The sequence below is a fragment of the Lepidochelys kempii genome, chromosome 6, assembly GCF_965140285.1.
Source record: "Lepidochelys kempii isolate rLepKem1 chromosome 6, rLepKem1.hap1, whole genome shotgun sequence".
NCBI lineage: Eukaryota > Metazoa > Chordata > Testudines > Cheloniidae > Lepidochelys > Lepidochelys kempii.
Genome location: NC_136385.1, coordinates 91412111 through 91417236, shown reverse-complemented (window position 1 = coordinate 91417236; position 5126 = coordinate 91412111).

Here is a 5126-nt window from a genome sequence, read left to right as displayed (position 1 = left end):
CCTTTAAAATCCCTCCTGGCCAGGGGAAAGCTCCTCTCACCTGTAAAGGGTTAAGAAGCTAAAGGTAACCTCGCTGGCACCTGACCAAAATGACCAATGAGGAGACAAGATACTTTCAAAAGCTGGGAGGAGGGAGAGAAACAAAGGGTCTGTGGGTCTGTCTTTATGCTGCCTTTGTCGGGGATAGACCAGGAATGGAGTCTTAGAACTTTTAGTAAGTAATCTAGCTAGGTACGTGTTAGATTATGATTTCTTTAAATGGCTGAGAAAAGAACTGTGCTGAATAGAATAACTATTTCTGTCTGTGTATCTTTTTTGTAACTTAAGGTTTTGCCTAGAGGGGTTCTCTATGTTTTGAATCTAATTACTCTGTAAGGTATCTACCATCCTGATTTTACAGGGGGGATTTCTTTATTTCTATTTACTTCTATTTTTATTAAAAGTCTTCTTGTAAGAAAACTGAATGCTTTTTCATTGTTCTCAGATCCAAGGGTTTGGGTCTGTGGTCACCTATGCAAATTGGTGAGGCTTTTTATCCAACATTTCCCAGGAAAGGGGGGCGGGTGCAAGTGTTGGGAGGATTGTTCATTGTTCTTAAGATCCAAGGGTCTGGGTCTGTAGTCACCTAGGCAAATTGGTGAGGCTTTTTACCAAACCTTGTCCAGGAAGTGGGATGCAAGGTTTTGGGAAGTATTTGGGGGGAAAGACGTTTCCAAACAGCTCTTCCCCAGTAACCAGTATTAGTTTGGTGGTGGTAGCGGCCAATCCAAGGACAAAGGGTGGAATATTTTGTACCTTGGGGAAATTTTGACCTAAACTGGTAAAGATAAGCTTAGGAGGTTTTTCATGCAGGTCCCCACATCTGTACCCTAGAGTTCAGAGTGGGGGAGGAACCTTGACAGGCCTTTCTTTGGCAGACTGCATAAAACTATGCAGTTTCACATTGTGATGTTGATCATTTTCATCCCATAGTAGATTAAAATTACTTAATTCCATTCCATACAGCTCCTCCAAGACATGGGATGTAATGCTTCGGCACACCTCCTATGCTGACACAGTCCCAAAAGGAAGTCACTTAAACATGCAGCTAACAAAAGGGAAGGTGGAGGTACAAAATTGTGCACTTTCTGAAGACCTGCCAAAACCCTTAATTTGCATCTGAAAATGTTCTTGCAGTTGTTCTCATGGGATAGCTCCTGCTTTTGATAGCCTACTTCAAATCTTTTGGATCTTTAATCTGTTTGGTTATGTAACAGTGATCATACTGTTAACATTCAATGAGGCAGAACAAAGTAGGCAAATATTGCCAAAGTTTAAGAAAACCTCAAACTCTCAGGAATCTGTCAGAGCTAGGTAAAATCAGCTCAGAACTGGGATATACACATTGTTCAGGATTTCATGGCCCTGTGCCCATTTGCCAGCAATGGTGGTTCCTGATTCAGCAGCAGGCAGCTACACAGCACAATGCCATTTCTGCCATCTTGGTGGAATAGGTCTCATAACTGGAATATAGGTATGCGGGGGAACAGCTTGGTCAGGAAGGACTGCCAGGATAAAAAGGAAGGAAGTGGTACACTATACATCAAGAATGTATACACTTGTTCTGAGGTCCAGAAGGATGTGAGAGGCAGACCAGTTGAAAGTCTCTGGGTAATGATAAAGGGGAAAAAAATAGGGATGACAACATGGTAGAGGTCTACTACAGCTCACCAAATCAGGAAGAGGACGTGGATGAGGCATTTCTAGAACAAATAACAGAAATATCCAAAACACAAGAGCTAATAGTAATGGAGAACTTTAACTATCCACATATCCATTGAAAAAGTAATATGGCAAAACACAAAATTTCCAGTAAGTTCTTTGAATGTCTTGGGGACAATTTTTTGTTTCAGAAAGTGGAAGAAGTAACCAGAGGGACAGCCATTCTAGACTTGTTTTTTACCAAAAAGGAGGAATTGGTAGCTAATCTGAAGGTGAAGGCAATTTGGGTGAAAGTGATCATAAAATGATAGATTTCATGATGGTAAAGAAAGGAAGAAGAGAGAGCAGCAGCAGAATAAGGACAATGGAATTCAAAATAGCAGATTTTAACAAACTGAGAGAGCTGGTAGTTAAGGTCCCATGGGAAGAAAATCTAAGGGATAAAGAAGTTCAGAAGAGCTGGCAGTTTCTCAAGGAGACAATATTAAAGGCAAAACTGCAAATTATCCTGATGCAAAGGAAAAATAGGAAGACTAGCAAAAGGTCAATATGGATGCATCAGCTCTTTAATGACCTGAAAAACAAAAAGGGAATCCTTCAACAACATGATGAATTACTTAGGAGGAATACAAAAGAATAGTACAAACATGCAGGGACAAAATCAGAAAGGCTAAGTAAAATGAGTTTCACCTAGCAAGGGACAAAAGGAAATAAGAAGAGGTTCTTTAAATACATTTGGAGCAATAGAAAGATGAAGGAAAGTGTAGGCCCTCTATGTAGGTGGGAAGGAGAGCTAATAACTGATGACTTGAAGAAGGCTGAGGGGTTTAATGCCTATTTGGTTTCAGTTTTCACTGAAAAGGTTAATGGTGACCAGTTGTGCAGCACAATTAATATTAACAACAGGAAAAGGACAGGTTAAAGAATATTTAGATAAGTTAGATATAGCTTTAACAGGAGTGTCATATGTAAGGTCTGAGCTACACTAGAAAATTAGATTGACCAAGCTATGTTACTCAGGAGTGTAAAAAATTCACACCCCCGAGGGACATAGTTAAGCTGATTTAAGTCCCCGTGTAGACAGTGCTAGGTCAACAGATGAATTCTTCCGTCAGCCTAGCTACTGCCTCTCGGTGAGGTGAATTTACTACAATGATGAAAGAACCCCTCCCATCGGTGTAGTATCTACACTGGTGGTGGGCAAACTTTTGGGCCTGAGGGCCACATCTGGGTACAGAAATTGTATGGTGGGCCATGAATGCTCATGAAATTGGGGGGTGGGTGCGGGAGGGGGTGTGGGCTCCGGGGTGGGGCTGGGGATGAGGGTTTGGGGTGCAGGAGGGTGCTCCGGGCTGGGACCAAGGGGTTTGGAGGGAAGGAGGGGGGATCAGGGCTGGGGCAGGGAGTTCGGGCATGGGAGGGGGTCAGGGATGCAGCCTCTGGGTGGTGCTTAGCTCAAGCAGCTCCCAGAAACAGCAGCATGTCCCTCCTCAGGCTCCTACGCAGAGATGCAGCCAGGCAGCTCTGCACGCTGCCCCATCCGCAGGCGCTGCCCCTGCAGCTCCCATTGGCCGTGGTTCCTGGCCAATAGGAGCTGCGGGGGTGGCGCCTGTGGCGGGGGCAGTGTGTGGAGCCCCTTGGCTGCCCCTATGTGTAGGAGCTGGAGGTGGGGCATGCCGCTGCTTCTGGGAGCCACTCAGAGCGGGGCAAGTCCCCGACCCCACTCCCCGGCTGGAGCGGGGAAAGCCCCAGATCCTGCTCCACAGCTGGAGCTTGAGATTCAAATGTCTGAAGGGCCGGATGTGGTCCCCGGCCTGTAGTTTGCCCATCCCTGGTCTACACTGAAGTGCTACAGGTGATCTAAATGTACATATAGCCTGAGACACAGGAGGTAATTGTCCTGCTCTACTTGGCATTGGTGCAGTGCTTAATTTGTGTCAGGGCTTGCCAGGTCTGAGCACTGGCACCTCTGAGCTTGGCAGTTCATAGCCCCGGTACCTCTGGGCTTGCTGCATCAGTTATGAGTGTAAAAAAATTGCTTGAGCCCTGGCACCTCTCTCATTAAAATTAAGCACTGTGTTGGTGAGGCCTCAGCTGGAGTACTGTCCAGTTCTGGGTGCCACACGTTAGGAAAGATAAGGACAAATTGTTGAGAGTCCATAGGACAGAAACCTAAAAGATAAATTTGAGAGTAACAGCCGTGTTAGTCTGTATTCGCAAAAAGAAAAGGAGTACTTGTGGCACCTTAGAGACTAACCAATTTATTTGAGCATAAGCTTTCGTGAGCTACAGCTCACTTCATCGGATGCATACTGTGGAAAGTATAGAAGATGTTTTTATACACACAAAGCATGAAAAAATGGGTGTTTACCTCTACAAAAGGTTTTCTCTCCCCCCACCCCACTCTCCTGCTGGTAATAGCTTATCTAAAGTGATCACTCTCCTTACAATTACCAGCAGGAGAGTGGGGTGGGGGGAGAGAAAACCTTTTGTAGAGGTAAACACCCATTTTTTCATGCTTTGTGTGTATAAATACATCTTCTATACTTTCCACAGTATGCATCCGATGAAGTGAGCTGTAGCTCACGAAAGCTTATGCTCAAATAAATTGGTTAGTCTCTAAGGTGCCACAAGTACTCCTTTTCTTTTTTCTAAAAGATAAAAGGTTTAAAAAACCTGACCTATGAGGAAAGGTTAAAAAAAATAGGGATGTTTAGTCTTAAGAAAAGATGACAAGGGGGAAGACCTGATAGTCTTCAAATATGTTAAGGACTGTTATAAAGAGGGCTGTGATCAACTGGGTTCTCAACAGCCATGATACATGGGAGAAGTAATGAGCTTCATCTGCAGCAAGGAAAATTTAGATTAAATATTAGGAAAAACTTTCTAACTACAAGGGCAGTTTAAAAGCTCTGAAACAGGTTTCCAAGGGAGGCTGCTGAACCCCCATCACTGGAGGTTTTTAAGAACAGGTTGCCCAGACACCTGTCAGGGATGGTCTAGATTTGACTTGGTCCTGCCACAGTGCAGGGGCGGTACTTGCTGAGCGCTCCAGGGCTCTTCCAGCCCCACATTTCTCTCTTTCTCCCCTAGGCGCAGTCAGTTGTTGTTTGGGGGCTCATTGCTCTCTTTTAGCACCTGGTCAGCTTCAACTTTTAACATTACCACACAGCTAATGCCGCCCTCCACCACAAAGTCTCCAGTCCCGTCCTCCCCAGAGGCTCTCCCTAATGCCCTGCTTCCTTCCCCCTGCTTTCTCCCATACCCACCCCTGCTCTCCTCCGCCAAGCCCTCAGCCTCATGGCTTTGTCCTCCCGCCGGCTCCCCCTGAACCATTATCCCCTCACCCCTCCATTCCCCCTATGCCATGGTGGCCCCGGCCCCCTCCCCCTCACGCAGGCGGGCCGGCGGAGGGTCACATGGTG